The sequence below is a fragment of the Ambystoma mexicanum genome, chromosome 3p, assembly GCF_040938575.1.
Source record: "Ambystoma mexicanum isolate Mex_15411 chromosome 3p, UKY_AmexF1_1, whole genome shotgun sequence".
Taxonomy (NCBI): domain Eukaryota; kingdom Metazoa; phylum Chordata; class Amphibia; order Caudata; family Ambystomatidae; genus Ambystoma; species Ambystoma mexicanum.
In genome coordinates, this window is record NC_090925.1 from 937,117,940 (window position 1) to 937,137,447 (window position 19,508).

A 19,508-nucleotide genomic window follows, 5' to 3' on the forward strand; every position below is an offset into this window, starting at 1 on the left:
TGCACCGCTACACAACACCCTCTACAGTGAACCCATCTATCGGGTCAATTTCCCTAAGGAGGTAGTATTCCGGAGTATTTTTTCAATTTCCAAGCGTAGTTTCTGTACCCATTTCCATCACTGTTGGCAGCTGTGATTTATTCAGCTACTAATAACCATATAACCCACCAAGTGTTGGCAGCTGTGATTTTTTAAGCTACAAATAACCATATAACCAACTAAGTTTAATTTAACTCAATGCAGTTCAGCTGACTGATCAAGTAACAGTGGCATACCGAGCCAGGGGAGGGGGGGGGGGCATGCTGCCACCCCACAGGCTCTTTTGAGAGCCTGACCAGGACTTTCGTCAGTGGGTCACCTCTCCTCTTCGGCACCTCAATGAGGGTGCCCAACGTGAAAGGTGTCCCCCTGGCAGGACAATGTGTGCTGAGTAATTCCTGCTCAGCACAGTAATTGTCCTGGCAGCAGGACACCTTACCCTTTCCGAAACCTCTGCCAGGACAATGTCCCAAGGAGCTCCAGGCAGCAGCAGAGGGGCTCGCAAGTTGCTCTGTGTCAACTGAGCATTTCAATGTGAGCCATTAAGCACTGATGGGCGGGAGGGGGGACCATTAGCAGGGACTTTTGCCCCTTTAGAAATGTGTCTGGCAGGGAGTGATCAGGTGTGGGAAGGTTGCATAATGCTGCAGGCTTTATGAAATAATGACTATGGCTTTACCCAAGGGGGATTTGTTAGGCTCACATTAATCTGCATGATGCTATTGTGACTTTGCATGCAGGATGGGGAGAGTAAAACCAAATCCATCCTCTTATTGCTCAACATATTTCTATAATGATGTATAGTGTAAAGTTAATAATGAAAGGGAAGTTTGTTATGTAATGTGCTTTGCTTCCAAGGCATTGATATAAATAAAGTATTATTTAAGCACATGAAATGCAAATGGAAACATTAATAAATATCTAAATATACTAAAACTGTGAAGATGTGCTCAGTTGCTTAAATTGTCCACATCCCGGTTTCACTATTAACCAAAGTGTGTGATCCTGGGCAGATCATGAAATCATACTGTGTCTTATCTGCAGCTCTGCAAGTGATTCACTTCAAAGCTGATGTGTTAATATATGAGGCTGTTATTTAAAAAAGCCTAACTTGCTCCATATATAGCAGTGCAATTTAGGTATTTTGCTCCACAAAATTATTTGCCACTTGGCTTACTTATGACAACTTATTCTAAAGTCACTTGCATGGCTCCTCCAAGTATCAAAGACTGATGATGCTCCTTGTGATTTGCTTTCTGTGAAGTAATTTCTGTTGGTGCATTCCATATGCAAGTTAGTTGATGTGCATGTACTTTGCCCCAGAGCGCCTGGACACAGCTCTAATAGATGAGTTCCCTGCATCTGTAATGATTCTGCCGTTTCTTTTTGTTGTGTTAAAATGCGAGATGCCACTAGTAACGTTACCAAAAAAATAGATTGGGGCAGGGGTGGGCGGTTTGTGGGCGCGAATGAGACAACCTGGAATTGCGTGCACTGCATTTGAGGGGAAAGTAGCAGGTGTTTCGCCATGGTTGTCCCCCCATCCCCTCTTGCAATGCTGAATACTCCCATGACTGGACAATATGGAACGCGGGCGTTATGCCTGTGTTGTGCAACATTTGGTACCCCATACCCAGGCTCGGAACTCTCCTTCTTTAGTCTGCGATCTACAAGACAGCCGAAGACAGGGGATACCGGATCGGTAGGGGATACCAAATATTACATAACACCGGAACGCCGTAAATCATGTGCTCCATAAAGCTAAGGTCCTGTAAAGGGGAGTCAAGTGTTAATACATAGGTCCCAGAAAAAGGAGTGTGGATGAGTAAAGTAAATGAATGAACGCGACTCACCTATGGAGAACAGGTGGAGTCATCGCTCAAGGCGTTTCAACAGCAAATGGGCGTGAAAGCATCTACAGGTTACAACAGATGTCGCCGAAGGCTGCTATCGTCAGAAGCAACTTCATGCTGCGTGAAATGGTGAAACATGAAGGATAAAGCGTATGGCAAAAAAGTACCGAGGGAAAGTGACCTGTTGAATAAATGTCTGTTTTAAGTGCAGGGCGATGTAGACTTACTGTCTCGCGTTACAGAGAGTAATGTCCAGGGGCGCTTGTGCAGACCGGGAGTGACGTGAAGGGTTCGTCTGGTGGGATTCCAGTTGCGCCTGTCTGGATGGTAACCAAGGGTAGCTGTTGCTAAGCGGGAGACGCCGGGTCAGCCACAAGCGCCCCTCGTAAGTAAAGTAGTGGGAACTAGCGATCAGTGGAAACAAAGAGAAGGGGTAGGAGCCGACTGTGACATGTGGCACATGCCACAGCGTGCCACAGCATGCCACCAATCTCTGGACTGGCTGATGTAAAATGTGCAGTTTTAAGGATTTCAAACATATTCAACAAGTGAAAAATAACCTCTCAATCATTGTGGCATTGTTTTGTATTTAAACACTTTCAGCAAATGCATAGTTTAAGCACTTATCATGCCACAGCATGCCACCAATCTCGGGACTAGCTGATGTCAACATTACTGTTTAAATGACTTCAAAGACATTAAACAAGTGAATAAAAAGCCTCACAATCATTGAGAGATGTTAATAAATCAAATTAAAAAAAAAACCTTAAAATCCGACTGCTTCCTAGAACTTTCATCCTAATGCACTGTAGTCTGAAGACCTACCTTGCACCAATGCTTTAGATAGGAAATCCCTGGTGTTAGTTCTTATGACCTATTCACAAAATAAAGAGGGATAGATAAGATGATCATGTGTGTAATTTCAGCACAGGTGGTATGCGAGAGGCTACACAGCCCATTTGATGGTCCGACATGCATATTCTGGCACACAAACATGACTGTAGTGTCTGACAGGACATATTCTTGCTTTGCTTCTAAATATGATTAGAAACCACATCCTGCAGTCTCATATGAAGCACAGTTTAGGGTTTCTAAGCCAGACCTTTTGTTTTTTAATGTTACATCAGGAAAGGGGAGGACCTTGCAATTCTCTTATTGATTTTATGTGCAAGTTCATCACTACCGGGTCGGTGCTGCGGACCCCCGGTCAAGGTCAAGGGATAGGCTTCACGGAGGGACTACTTCGCCGTCATGTCTACTTTCCTTAAGCCTCAGCCAGAGGAAAATCCAGACACTTCCCAACAGACTGGTCCCTCTGAATGTCGCTGTGGCTCATATGTCTCACACTCTGCCCGACCTCTATTGTCTTTCAAAAGCATGCATGAAATGGAGGCTTCAGGGCCACAGCTTTATGGAAGAAATGGCAGCAATTATATGGTTTTTCCCCTAGTCCATATTGGCAAGAGAGTAACACTATTCTTATACTGCAGGCCCATGTGAAATATAGCTTTGTCTTAAAATCTATGTATCATATGTTTGTCCTTCTGTAGGCTGTTGATTTCTTGGAGTCATAGATGTGTGTGATGTGTTGCATTTTGATAAGTCGTTCATTTTGTGAGGCCCATTGCTTCCGAGTCACATTTTACATGTTACTTTGTGGGATTTCAGCAGTGGGTCAAAGAATAGAAGAAAAGCATGACAGGGTTTAGTTAAAAACAATATTTCCAGAGACACATAGGGTAGATGGCATTTCAGGAGCTACATTAAGAAAGAAGGAAGGCCCCTTACCCTGGAATAGGGGGTGCAGAGATTGGGGGCTCCCAAAGCATTGATGCGAACAGAAATGCGACATTTACAAATAGAGTGTGAGCTGTTCCTTGGTCTGTTATGGAGTTGTCATGTCCACCTTTACATTTTTCATCATCCTATCATGATCGTGATTGACCCAAAACCCCTACTGCCAATTTTCCAAGGGTCATTTATTTGCACACCACTTCCATTAGAACACTTGATTGCAAATGTCAGATTACATGGTCACTGTCCATTTCGATGCAGTGGCTGGCAACCCCATGGACTACCTACTGGGTTATCCAGGTCTTCGGGCATCCACATCGGAGGCAGTGGCAGTTGAGGCTAAAGCTCTGGTTAGCATGGTCAGATCGATGACTCGTCCTGCTGCTATTTAAATTTGTTTTCAGCTGTGTGCACATTGTGATTGTCCTGCTGGTGTTTAAATTCGTTTTTAGCTGTGTGCACATGTTGATTGTCCTGCTGCTTTTTAAATTCGTTTTCAGCTGTGTGCCCATCTTGATTGTCCTGCTCCTGTTTACATTTGTTTTTAGCTGTGTGCATAACCTGCTTTTTATGAGAATGTGTTAACAAGTCCACCCCTCTGTACTCTGTCTAGTCTTCTACCGGTTCCCTCATCCTTCCTCAGCCCCATTGTCCCTCTGTGCTGTTATTCCCCTCAGCCCTACACCCGGTACCCCCCTTCCTCTGCGTGTTCACTGTTTTTCTGTGCATATTACCTCACCCAGCTCCCATTGTTTTTCTCCCAGTCTTGTTCCCTGTCTCCCCCCCTCTACCTTCTGCTCTCGCTGCGCCTCTGTGGCCTCAGCCTGGTTAAGTGTACCTCACTCTCTGCAGTTTGCTATGACGCCATCTATCTCTCCCATCTTCTCAAACTGCTTCTCTATCTCTTATCCTTCACCCCTTACGAAGTCTGTCAGGAAGAACCTCAAGAAGGACATACTGAGCTCTAACTCAGGCCTTTCAATTGCAGGCACCTACGTCATTGCCTCTGCCATAGAGACTCTTACAGACATATTCTATGTCTTTCCCTCACCCGTCCTATGGACTCGCCATATGATTGCTCTTCTCTCTCCTTTCTCTTCTTCGCCCATCAATGGTGGCACCCGCTGGGAGGTCTTTCTTGCCCTCTCCACCTCCAGGGTCTTCATCAATGTCTACTGCAATGGTACTATCCTGGTCCAGGGTCCTCAACCCAACCTTCTACTCTTTGATAGGCTCAACCCCGCCTTATCAACCTCCCTCCGCCTTCTGCACCAGCTCCTTTAGCTGCCCTGGCTCCCATGCCAGCTGTGCCCACCTTGGCTCCATTGCCACCTCCTAACTACCCTTCTACCCTCGCCATGGCTTTCTTGCCACCACCCCACACATTGACAACCGGACTGCCTTAGCCTCTTGGGGGAACCAGTCACCCACTAACACTGTATCTGGGGCTCCCTCCTCACCCATTATGGTCCCGGCTCCCTTACCGGCCTTGGCTCCTCTGCCCCCTTCTACCTCTGTCCCTCAGGCACTATCGTCACTTAGGGGGGCCCACTGTCCCCTGCTCCCCCCGTAAGTCTTTTACTGATTGCAATCTGATCCACATTGCCATGGTAAGCACTCGCTCAGCTGTCAAACACTCCTCTGACATCTGCAACCTCCTTGAACTCCTAGATTTCATGTTCTTGCCATCACTGAAACCTGGTTCAAGGATTGCGCTTTCACAAGTTTTGACACACTTCTCCCAGAAGGCTACACAATACTCTCTCTTCCTAGATCAAACAGACCAGGTGGGGGAGTAGCATTGATCTTCCCCGAGTGTATCCCTGTGTCTGTCATTCCCACTCAGGCATACTCATCCTTTGAGTGCCTGATCTGCAGGCTGTCCCTCTCTCCAAGCTCTTCACTGCTGCTGTCCACCTTCTATCGGCCACCTGGTCAGCCCTCCCTCTTTCTTTCGTAATGGACTGACCTGGCCTCCTCTCTCCTTCCCTCCTCTTCTCATCTCCTCCTACTGGGTGATCCCAACATGCATCTCGACTCACCTGATTCCTTAAGACCTTTATGCAACCTTTGCGACTCTCCCTTTCTTTCCATCTTACCGTGTGGCCCAACGCACAGTGCTGGCCACACCTTGGATGCTCTCTTCTCAACTGACATTCCGCTATCTATCCCTCTAACTACTTCTCTCTCCTGGACTGATCATTTTCTCCTCTCTTCTCACTTGAAGCTCTCTTCTCCCCTTGCATAGGTAAGCCCGGCACTGCCTCCCGTCTACAAGGTCATCTGACCCATGAAAAGAGTCTCAGTAGCTGCCTTTGCCTCCACCTGTTATGCTCCTTCCACTCCTGCGACTGACTCCCACCCTGCCACAGCCCTCTCAAACATTAACCTCTCTGTTTCCAATACTCTTTATATTCTTGCCTCTGTCATGAGGGTACGACTGAAGCCTACCAAAAAGTGCAACTCTTGGTATGACTCCAAATCAGCTTCTGTTAAACACAAGTGCAAGGCAGCCAAATGGAAATGGGATTCCTCTGGCGCACCCTCTGACAAACTGGCCTGCCGCCTCCTCCAAAAGCAGTATAGACTCTGCATCTGCTCCCAGAAAAGAGTCTTTATACAAGCCTGCATCTCTGCGGTATCCAATAACACGGACACACTTTTCAAAGTCTGCAAGGAATTAGCCAACCCTACCGCAGCCTCCTCCACCATTGCACCCACCCAGGCAATTTGCTCGGCCTTGGCTGCACACTCACCTCAAAAACAGTGGATATCCTATCCTCCCTCTCTTCCTCACCACCTCATGTAGCAACATCTCATGTAGCAACATCTCTTGTACCACCCTTGGCCACCTCCACTCCTCCCCTTCTTCTCCCTTCTGTCTATCTGTCACACCTGAGGAGGTTACTAGACAAGTCTGGTCTATGAAAGCCTCCTCCAAACAGGTGGACCCCTGTCCCTCCAAAATCATCAAGGACAACATTGACTCTCACGCTCCAGCCTTGGCTGACCTCTGCAACCTCTCCTTCGCCACTGGAGTTTTCCCCACTACTGCTCTTAAGCACTCCCTTGTGCACCCTCTCCTGGAAAACTATCGCCCATTCTCTATCACTCCTTTCCTGGGCAAACTCCTGGAGAAGTGTGCTATTTCCCAGCTTACCCTCCGCACTGAATCTGTTGGCTCCTTCCACGACCACCAGTCTGGTTTTAGACCATCCAGCATGGAAACTGCTCTTCTGAACACCCGTGAAGATATGCTCTCAAATCTTGGTTCTAACGCTCCCTCTGTCCTCATTCTACTTGACCTCTCCTCTGCCTTCGACATGGTGAACCACAACCCACTCATTGCACGCCTCTGTGATACCCTGGTATCATTGATCAGTCCCTGGCATGGCTAACCTCCTTTCACTCCGACAGCCCATCGCAGGTGGAACTGGGGACTTTCCTCTCCCCTATCACTCCCTCTACTTGCGTTTTCCCCCAAGGATCTGATCTACCCCCCTGGATTTTCAATGGATACATGGCCCTCCTGCCCCGTATGATAGCCACCTTCACCTCCAACGTTCAGTGTTACACGGATGACACACAGCTCTCCTTCAGGCTACCCTCTGCCTCTTCCTCTTCCTCACTAATACCTGACTGTCTGGCCGCAATTCAGTCCTGGTGTGCTCCAAACGACCTCTGAACAACATCCACAGTAGAATCACTCACCTGCGACAGAAATTAGGGTTTCATGTCCATTTCAGCACCAGAGGCCTAGGCTTCCTCAGAGGTGTACTCAGAGACACCCCTGGCCAGGATGGTCTGTAGCACCAATGGATTCTCATGGGCTACCACACCACATCCTCCTCCACTGCATCCAGTGCCTTATCACCTGCACAAATAAAAAAAAAACATGAATACAAATGTTAATAGCATAGGCCACACACATAGTATTACAATGATGTCAGCCAACACATGAACCTGCCATGTCACACATGACACAAAGTCAGGCATACACGCAGTGTCAATGAAAGGGAAGGGGAGCCTGAAAGCAGACATGTGTGTCAAAGGTCAAAATAACACATATACTGCATAGCACCTGCATCACACACAAGCATGTGACTGGCATAGTCCTTCCACAAACATGACTGATGCCAACACACAGATGGCACGTAGCATAGCCATGCCAGTATTGTCAACCAGCCTCAGTTGGAAGTTGTGTACTACTGACCATGAGCCATGTACAATGCATGTCAGATGACATTTCATGGAATTCACTATTAGAAAACACACACGTGTCACATGGTGCACCAACGCTAGGGTGTTGTAATACAGTGAGGGCAGGCATACGGATTCAATAATGCTAGGTCACATTGACATCACGCAAGTGAATAGGCATGTTGAAGGGGATAACAGGGTTTAGAAGTGTGTGCGTGCAGTACATGGGTACGGCCTCAACTATGAATAAAAACACAGATCCAGTAATGTCAATGTCGTGGCCTGATGGCAGTGTAAGGGTAAGTGCTGTCATCATGTGTAAAGTGTTGCTAGTGGGTTGTAGGGCTACAGTAAACCCCACCCCTAAGGGCAGGGGGTGGCTGGGAGGCAGTGCATGGGTTAAAATGGTTGCTTAGAGGACTGTGTCATAGCAGACAGTGTGGGCAGGGGCAAGTGCATTCTCTCAGTCATCTGGGACTACAGAGGGGAGAGGAGGACAGAAAGCACAACACATGAGGAAGCATCAGAAGGTCCTGCAGACTCAGAGAAGCTACACCTCCAGTTACATAGAGGCAGGGAGGCTGTACCAGAGGGAGGCCCCAGCTCAACACAGACGTGAACCACAAACTAATTTCCATGAGGAGCAACTGATCCTGAGGGAGTAAGAAAGGGATGATCAAAGACCATAATAATGAAGTAAATACTGGAGGTGGAGTTGAAGGAATTGCTGGCCCAGGACCCATAGGGACTTGCTAAGAATGCACAGGGTTCAGGAATGAACACTCATAGTCACTGTGAGCCTGTGCCATCATCACAATCCTAGAGAGATACCTTGCACCAAGCCTAAAAGGACTTTTCACACAGTCCAGGACTGGCAGAGTTGCAGAGGGAAGAGTGTAGAATCACAGAAATCCTGGTAAAGCCTGTTGCAGTAGTCCACCATAGGAATTACCAGTCCTCTGGAGACAGTGAGCTGCTGGGGGATGGAGATGAAAGGAAGAATGCCTCTGAGGAGGAGTAACTTGCAGGGTGACCTCACAGAGACGTCAGTCATGTGACGATAGAAGGCGACTGTTGAGTGGAAGATCATCACAAGCTATCCGCGACCCCAGGTTTGAGCAAGAATAGGGCCAAGAGAGGCTGGACAGAGGGTGTCATGGAAGGAGGGAGCAGGTGTGGTGATGAGGATTGCCTCTGTGTGCAGCACATGGTTTGTATGCAGTCTGCATGACAACAAGCACGTATCAGTCCAACATCACATGGGTCACGCATGGCAGTCATGACAATGTAGCCTGAACTGGAAGACAATCATAACACATTATCCAAGCAACATACACATGGCCTGTACACACACGCATCACCACACACCGGACATTCCCTCATACATTGGCAGGTCTCCCACGCCTTAGATCTGCTCCACTGCAATGAAATCACTAGTGATCTCCTCATGTCCAGTGAGTTCATCGTCCTCTGGTGGTGACCACTGCCAGTCACCAGAGTAGAGGCGATCTTTGCAGCCAGCTTGTCTTTTGCTCCGTGTCGGAGGTCATTTCAACGCTTCACAACATCACCAGCTGTGCGCCTCTCATAGCCCAAGGCTCTAATATGGTCCGCGAGGCGCTGCCAGTGGGTCATACGCTGAGCAGGTGTATGTGTGCTCCCTGCCTGCACCAGCATGTCACAGCCGTGTTCCAACATGTAGTCCACGAGCATGTCCAGTTCCGCATCACAGAAACTCCTGTTTCTCGACGTGTGGGACTCCTGTGCGGTATCTGGGGTCTTAGCCTGTACCGCTGGGGCATGCTCCTGCTTCTTGTGAGGTGGTGCACACACTGAGTGGCCTGTACCACTCTGGTCAGTAGGGGCTGGAGTACAGGTGGACTGGCCTCTGGAATCAGCCACCAATGTAACTACAGAAGGTCAGCTTCTGCGCCACACGTGTCTTGGCCTTAGTGACAAGGCACTTGGCCCCCAAGTCACACTGGGCCAGGACCAATCCAGTCCTGGCTGGGTGACCCTGAGCCAGGGTGCCGGTTGCTACAACTGCCCCTGCAGCTTCCAGACCCTGGCCGGTGTGAACAGCAGATGACACCGCTGCTCCAGATCCCCGGGTGCCGGTGCCTGGAACTTGCACCGAACGTGTCTTGGCCTTCGGGACATGGAAATCGGCCATTGAATCACCCTGTCCCTGTGCCGGGACCACTACAGTCCGGGCTGGCTGACCCTGAGCCTGGGTAGTGGTAGCCGCAACTGCCACTGCAGCTTCCACACCCTGGCTGCTCTGGACAGCAGATGGCACAGCTTGTCCGGGACCACGGGTGCTGAGTATGTGAGCAGCTGCTGCATCTCCCTGCCCCGGTTGGGTGGGGGGCATAGTTATCCCTGCATGGTCCTGTACACCTTGCCCATGTAGACCACCTTGGCCAACCTGGCCATGTCGCCCACCTTGGCCACCCTGGCCACGTCGCCCACCTTGGCCACGTCGCCCACCTTGGCCACCTCTGGCAAGTCGCCCACCTTTGCCACCCTTCCCACTTGTTGCCCTCCCAGTCAAGGCACTGATGGACTAGCGCAATGGGAGGTGCAGTCAACAATTGTCCTGGGCAATTGGAGTGAGGGGGGCAGGGTATGTGATGGAAAATCTACCACTGTGCTCCAGAAAGGCTCTATGTGACCCCTGGTGAAAATAACAACAGGTCGCGCAACGCCCAGGCACTCCAAAAACAAAAATCAACGTGTAAGCGACCGCTCGGTAGCCCACGTGTGAGGAAAAAACATCCTGCAATACGCTGTGTCACCCAGCAACACAAAAAATGCATACGCAAGGAACATGTAGGCTACTATGAACTCGAAAATGGGGTACGCGACACAAAGGGGCAACCACAGTGGGAGAAATGCATGCACGACTCACTGTCTGTCTCGTAAAATGAAAAAAATCACACGCGCGTAGGCAACTCCCCTCCCAAAACAAGAAGTACGCACTGCCATAATAGTGAACTATTTGTGTGTGAACCCACAAATATATGAAGTTCACGCGTCCGTCCCCACGAAAAGCACATACAGTGCACTGTTGTCCTATGCAGACCTTTAACCCGATACTGAACGGCAACGCCCAACGTCCAGCAAGTGTCTCGTAACATACGCGCTTAGGGCCTTTCCTCTGATTACACGCTAACGCGCTGTTTCCACACGTGCAGAGTCACTCTGTTTCCAGCCGGCCATGCAAAAGAACACGGAAAACCCATGCTCCTGCCTACAAGGCCATTTACCTGCCTCCAACTTCCCGAGCTGCCTCCTACGAGCCATCTGCTGTTGCCAGCCCACTCTGTGTGCCTGCTGCCCACATGCCCTGCAGTTTGGTGCCTGCTTATCAGCCATTGCCAGTGATCCTGTTGTTGTGACCACCTCTGCTGATCCTGAAGACTCCTGACTGCCATACCACCGGTCCACAGCCCAGCCCCAGGACCACTTTGCCCACCCAAACCTGCCTCGGGTGTTGCCATGTCTGACACCAAACCATCTGAGGCAAGTGGCAACCCCCCCGGCAGAGAGGCAGAGGGCTGTCAGCTTCTCACCCAGGGAAGTTGCCATCCTGGTGGAGCAAATCCTGGGGCATCATGATGCCCTCTTCCATGGAAGAAGATCTGGGGGGACATCGTGGGTGCCATCAACACGGAGGGGGTGGCACCCCGTGACTACCATCATGTCCACAAGCTCTGGGAAGATTTCAAGTCCAGGACCCGCAACAAGGCCCGACGCATCTTCAATGCAGTTGATGATCGAGGGAGGTGCCGGGGCCAGTTGACCACCGATGTGATGAGGGTCCTGGAGCGCTTCTACCCAGCGCTGTAGCCCCAGGTCTTGGAGTTGGTGCTCTGTCTAGAGTCGACTGGTAAGTGTTCATGTGTTCTTGTCCACCATAGTGCATGTGCATGTTGATGTGTCGCTGGAGTGTGCACCTTGCCCTTATGTCTGGCATGCCTCCTGTACAGATGTCTGTGTGCATGTCCCTGGCAGTGCTGCATGTGAGTCCATTCAAGCGTGTCCCACATCAATGGTGCCTGTGTTGCAATGTGTGAAGCGCTGTCATGATGCCTACCCCCCAGGCATCCGGACCAAGCCCATCATCCCCGGGAGCAGGCATCTAGACATTTAGTAAAACCTCAGCAGCCCCGGCTAGGGGCTATCTGGGTTCAGTCCTGGCGCCATGCTCATAGTAGGAATCAGTTGTGGCGCCTAAGGCGCCAGGCTCATAGTCATTACTTACCTCAGGCAGACCATGCTGCAAATGACTCCAATCCAACGTGAAGCCTGAAAGGGACTATTTTTCTACAGGGACTATTTTGTACTCAGGTGTGGTTCTAGGGACTTCTTACCTGGGACTACTTTTGAGGCTATTTAAACCATGCCCGACCAGCAACACACGCTTCGCGTTATTCTGCATCCACCAGCGTAACACTCACTGTGCCTGCAGCCTGCATCCAGTCTTCTGCCACGCCCGTATCGAATCCGGGGCTCCTAAAACAAAGAGGAAAGAAAGGGACGAGGTTAGAAAACAAACTTATTTCTATTCCACACCTGATTCTGGATCCATCTTGTCTCCGGACCTGTAAAGAACATCATTTCTGCACGCGCCACACCTCCAGCTGCAGCGCCGCGCCATACTCAGCAGTCTTCACAGCATCCATCGGGTCGGCGCTGCCTCCATCATTTCTTCGCCGAACTTTGGCACCTAGGAGACAAAAGAAAACCACAAGGTGAGCCGAGGGAACCAACAAATATAATTCTTACCACCATAGACTTACCCAATTTACCACCGGAGGCATCCTTTTGTGACTCTCCATATTTTCACGTGCCGCATCTGTAAAGAGAGACAGAACAACACGTTTACCTCGTGCAACATTTACCGGGCAGCGCCGGGTAATACAGACTCTTCCCTGAGTGCCACCAGCTGCCACAAGAGCATCTTTTCACGAGCCAGCTGCAAGACAAGAAAGGAAGGGGGGAACAAGAGTGAACATCGGACATATTGAACTCTATGAACGTAATACTTACTGGTCCTCACCAGGGACCTCAGAGTCAATACTCTCCGGAACCCTCCCGAGCCTTCAAACCAGTGAAGTAACTGGAATCGACACACCCTTGCAAATCCACGCAGGATGGAGAGCTCATCTTTCAAGAATATAAGGTGAGATCGCTGTGAGGGCATTTCGGAGGTGATTAGTTGGGGAGGACTGTGGGGTGCCATCACTTGAATCCACAAGTGGCTAAATCCATCTCTCCACTTGCAGGAGAATATTTCTACGGGTTAAGCAGACAAGATTAGGAGGGCAGATCCAGTCAGTCATCGCTGCACTACGCATCATGTGGGTGGAGACAGCAGCTGTCCGGGTCCGACCGACGCCCCTGTGGGAGCCAGGTGAGCATAACAAGTGCACCGGCATGTAACGACGCGCACATGTTTGCATACTTCTGTCTGGTCTGGGGCATGCGAGAAGTGTGACACATGGGTGCTTATGTCACAATCATGGACATGCATGGTGTACATGTGCGTGTGTCTGAGTAGTGAGTGTGTGACACTGCCCAACACTCCGCACGTATGTTACTTGAGTTCTTGATTTGTGATTGCCTCCCGAAGCCAATTTGCCCTTGAGTGCACTGTGACGTGATAGCTCCATGGCCTGCCTCATGACTGTCAGGTGATGCGTGTGAATGAGATGTGTATGTCCCATGATGTGTGTGATCTGAATACACAATTATGATTTTGTGTCAGTGCCTTGTCCATGGATGTGAATGTCTGTTGTGAATGACAGACATGTTTGTGAATGTGTGTGAATGGCACTTCCCTGTGTGTATTGGAGGGTGATGATGGTTGTGTCCTTTGACAGTGCCACTGATGTACATTTGCATTGTGACAAACACACATACCCACATATGTTCAGTAGCCTGATGTCTGTGTTCTATGTTTCCCTATCCACAGAAATGATGGAAGAAGAGGGTGGAGAAGGCAATGTGGAGCACCGCAGCAGAGATGCCTCCACCAGGCACAGACGCAGGGCCCAGTCCTCCTCGCAGGTACCATTATCTTCCGGAAGCGAGGAGACTGGTGCCGCGTCCACGACAACGGCCGCAGCTGCTTAGGGGAGGCCCAAGAGGGTGAAGTTGGTTGTGGGTACCTCGGCAGTGGGAGGGACAGGTGAGCCCACACAGGGGCAGTCCGATGCGGAAGACAGTGGGGAGTCATCCAGGTTGGTGGTGGAGGAGAAGGAGGAGGCGGCCACATCAGCCCAGAACATGGGGCCCGGCAGGGGTGATGAGATAGGTGTGACTGGTGCAGTCCAGGATCAGGTCACTGTGGAGGGGCCTGTGACTGATCTTGTCCCTGGAACTGCGACTGCACCAGTATGCACCTGCGGGCATGCCTCAGGCCAGACCAATCCGCATGTGGTGGATGTATCCACGCAAATGGATCTTCCACTACCTGCGAATGAAGCAATTCGTGACATGGTTGAACCGTTGCTAGCCGGTATTGCAAGGCGTACAGCCAGCATTCGTGATGATGTGCAGGCTTCCAATCGGGGGCTTGCACATCATCAAGATGAGGTCTGTTGCCTCATTAACTGGCTAGCTCAGTTCCTGATCACGAATCTGGTACGTGTGCTGGCCACTGCTGCAACCCCCCCTCCTCCATTTCCTCCTCTGTGCGTCAGTCGTCCTCCCTGCCGTCTTCTGCCCCAGCTACCACCAGGGCCTCCTGTATTCCTGTCCCAACCCCGGCAGCCCGTCTGGTGGAAATCACATCCCTGCCACAGTCAGGAGTCGAAGGAGGATCAGCAGAGGTTGTCACCGCAGCGACAGGTGCTACGGCAATGGAGGAAGTGTAGGCACCAAGCAGCAGGGCACGTGCACGAAGGCCCCCGCTGGTGTCATCCTCCTGAGGCTGTCCTTGTGGCGCAGGCACCAGGCATTTTGGCAGCAGCAGGCTCAGGGTAGGATGCAACAGGACTCAGGGTGTTCATAATCAGAGGGGCAGGTATGGGCCATCGGGCAGGAGGCAAATGTGGACCTTTCGACAAGGATGTCTTCCGTGTTGGAGTGTTTGGGCCAGCAAATCGGGCAGAGCGGCAGCAGGCACAGGAGGCGCACCTCACCATGGCCAGGGCGGAGAATTCACTGCGCCGGGCAGAGGTCCTCGAGGAGACTAGCAGAGAGTTCGAGAGGAGCATGGAGGAGTCCCTGCAAGCCCTCGTGGGGGAAGCCGAGGCACGCCTACTGGAAGTGGACACAGTGTTCGATGATGCCCTGGCGGAGAGTATGAGAGAGCATGGTGAGGAGATGGACTAGCCCGCTGGCTTTTTATACAGTTCTTTAGGAGTAGGTTTCATTTGTTTTTCCTTTTTATTTGGAGTTCCTGGACTTTGCTCCGCATCTTGTATATAGTTATTTTTGCATTGTATTTTTAGTATTTTTCTACATGTTTTGGGACCGTGGACCGTGGATCTTTGTAAATATTTGGATTTTAATTTGAACAGTTTTTCTTAACCATGAAGGAATGGTTTTCACATGAAATGTGATTTCATTTGCACATACGTTAATGGACAAAGACCACATTTTTGACTCTTTCATTTTCTACATCACATTGATTTTGGTTTTCACTTTCTTTTGGTTTTTGATTTGGTTCATGCATGTTTAATTTGTTGTTTTTACTGTGTGTGACTTATATACATGTTTTTTAATATCATTTTATGACATTGAAATCGAAGTGGTATCTGGTATCAACGGTTTAGTGCATTTTTCACTCCTCCATGACTCATTTGCGTGTCTCTGCTGTTCACCAATGTTGTTCATGTGTGTGCACATGCATGCATGTGTGATGTTAGGATTCACATGACATAGGGAGCATGACCAAAGGATGGGTGTTGAGGTGCACCAGGGGGATGCAGCGTGTTGTGGTATTTTAGTTGGCATGTGCTGCGTGATTGTATGTTGGTCCAATGTGTTTTGGGGTGGGGGCCGGGGACATGTGGTGGTGCCTGCCTTCAGGTTGCCGTCACTGGTGGGGGGTGGCGACATGAGGCCGGGCCTGCCTGCAAGTTGCCATCACAGGTGGGGACATGTGGCGGGGCCTGCCTGATGGTTGCTGTCTCTGGTGGGGGGTAGGGACATGAGGCGGGGCCTGCCTGCTGGTTGCCGTCACTGGTGGGGGGTGGGGACATGAGGCGGGGCCTGCCTGCGGGGTACGGTCACGGGTGATCATGTGGTGTGGGATGCCTGTGGGGTATGTTCACAGGTGATGGTGGGGGTCCCATGTGGTGTGGGCTGCCTGCAGTGTATGTTCAAGGGTGATGGTGGTGTCCCATGTGGTGTGGGCTGCCTGCGGGGTATGTTCACAGGTGATGGTGGGGGCCCCATGTGGTGTGGGCTGCCTGCGGGGTATGTTCACAGGTGATGGTGGGGGTCCCATGTGGTGTGGGCTGCCTGCGGGGTATGTTCAAAGGTGATGGTGGGGGTCCCATGTGGTGTGGGCTGCCTGCAGGGTATGGTCACGGGTGATGGTGGGGGTCCCATATGGTGTGGGCTGCCTGTTGGGTGTGGTCACGGGTGATGGTGGAGATCCCATGTGGTGTGGGCTGCCTGCGGGGTGTGGTCACGGGTGATGGTGGGGCCATGTGGTGTGGGCTGCCTGCGGGGTATGGTCCACTGTTGGGGTCTGGCTGTACCGTGAGGAGGTGTCTGCTTCCAGGGGAGTTGTGTGTGTATCACGGGGTGCACGCGGGCCTTCCCACGTGATTTGGCTGGTGCGAGTGGGGTACATGATTTTGCTGGGGTGCGGACAGGGTACGCACAGCCCTTCCCATGCAATTTGGCTGGTGCGGGCGGGGTATGTGAGTTCAATGGGGTGCGGATGGGGTACGCGCGGTCCTTCCCATGCGATTTGGCTGGTGCGAGCGGGTTACGCTCTGATTTTTCACGTGATCACGATGGGGAGGGGGCTGTGTGCTGGGTCAAGGATGGCGCGGGCCGTGTACCGTATTGGGCATTTCACTGGCTTTTGCCTGCGCAAGGGGGTGTGTTGGGGGCGTTACTGGCGCTGCTTGGTGTTCATTGCGCCACAGCTACTGATGCCTCGGAGAATCCATGAATACGCATGCCGCGCAATTGCTGGTGCACGCGTGGCACACGTTCCTTCTCGTCGCGCAGCACTTGCTCTGCTTCTGCGCTGGATTCTATGAATTCGCCCCAAATCGGAAGATTTAGCAACATTTGTAAATTATGTTTTCATGATCGTGCATATACTCTGATATGTAAGTTATAAATATCAGTAGGATATGGTTGTACTGTATTTATCACAGTTCATACAGTCAAGTGTGAAACGCATGAATTAATGTACAAACACACACACTTTAATATTGCGTCCATACTGTTTTGGAAAACATGTACACAATACATGTTTGACATTTAAAGCATTACACAGTAATAGATTTTGGATTTAACTTTTTTAAATTTAGTATTATGCAAGAAAAGCACAAGATGCAAATACTTTCAGTAAATTGTTTCTATCCTACAAACTTTCAAAATCGCACATGCAGTTTATTTTAAGATGTAACTTAATTTAAAAAAAGAGCATCATTGAACCATGCCAGAGTTCACATTAGAGATAGATTTCACATTAGAGATAGAAGTTGACCATTCCAGGACGTGAGACGTAGAGGCCGTAGTGTTTAATGGAGCAAGGCCGGAACACATGAGGTCTTGAGTTCGAATCCTCAATAGAGCCTCTTAATTTTATTTTTAAAGAAGGATTATAATTGGTGCTTTGTATTTTTATATTTTAAAAGGAGGATTATAATTTGAAAAACGAAGAGACAGACTTACCATGACACGTGAAACCTTTTATGGGGCATGCCATGTGACACCTGCCAGTGGCACGTGTCACTTGTAGTGGTGACATGCAGTGGCACGTGTCACTGGCATATGACACATGCCATATTCGGCTCCTACCCCTACTGAAGAGCGGACTAAACCAGCAATGAGTTAGATACTCTTTCTAATGAACTCAAATAATGGCATCCATGTGGGAACAGTGTCAAAGGCTAAAATTCCTAATGGGTACATGAGTCACAGGGCATACAAATAAGTTGGATGCCCCCATGTAAGTCGGGCACATTCAAGGAACTGGGCATGTAAATGGCTGAAAAAGTGACCTATTGAACAAAGTTGCAAAACCAGTTATGTAGAAAGACGATCCTCATGTAATTGGGATGATTTAGGATTTACAGATGGTCAGAGACAGGTGGTCCCCGTTTAATTAGATCCTGGATATCGAAACCAAGCAGGGTCTAGTGAGTACGTTTCATCGTGAAATGTACTCATTGGTATTGTGTAGACAGTGTTTAATACATCTCAATAGCTTAAAGGCAAAAGTTTCCCACAGAGGAGGAAGTTGTTACGTAGACGGTTAACAATTGCTAAAAAGATGTCACATAGCTCAAAGCAGAATAAACAAATCATGATATTCCAAAGATGGCTATTGCATGTCAGATAATGAAAATCAAAAAACACCAAAAGGCCTTTATTGAAGTGTCCAAGGAGCACATTACTGTGTAATTCTGATTTAGACTTCGGTATTTCACACAAAAAACTTCAATGAAAATTCATCAGGCAATCCTCTAGGGCTATGCATGTCAAGATAGTGTATCCAGACCTTTTCTCTGCGTGATAGAATTGCTTGATAGTCACCACCTCTATGAGGTCTTTTAACTACTTCTAGAATTTGAAATGTGAATTCTGCCACCGTGTGGTTACATTCAGAAAAGTGTCTTGCAAGGGGTGATTTGATATTCTTACATCTAATATTAATTTTGTGTTCAGTGAGCCTTTCTTTCACAGGTATGGTGGTTTGACCCACATACAGTTTTGCCACAGGGGCATTTAATCACATAAATGACTCCTGCAGACATGCAAGTTGCATAATCTCTCAGTTTAATTTTCTTCCCTGATCGGAGATAGTGCCTTTCACTACATTGTTGCAATGTGTGCAACATACACAGAGGAATGTCTCATTCCTTCTTGGTTGAAGTACCATTTGTTTTAAAAAAAAACATTTTATTAATTTTAACCAAACAATACAAACCAAACAGGCAGTGCATATATCAACAGTTCCATTGTACATTGTTTACTTCTGGCCACTGCTTCTCGTATCCGGCCCCCCATTTCGAGCCTATTACTTTGCACATTCCGTTTCTGCGTCCTGTGGTAGGGTCTCTTCCATGGGTTCAGCTGGGTCTCCTATTGACCCAAACAGCTCTGCTATCAATGATTTCCATGCCATCAGGTACTCTGTCTCCTCCTCCCCCCAGCATTGCTCACTTCTTGCTATACCATGGTTTCTGCCTCCGCCCATTTCTGCAAATCTTTCCACCACACCTCCACTCTCGGTCTACGGCATGTCTTCCACCCCATAGCGATTCTCCTCTTTGCAAGCACATATGCCAGATGTCTCAGTTTACCCACATGCTTGAGCTTCTGTGGTCTTGGGAACCCCCCCCAACAAATAGGCCCACACTATGTCCACTACAATCTTGACCCCCTTCTCTGCCAGTTTCTGCTCCACGTCACTCC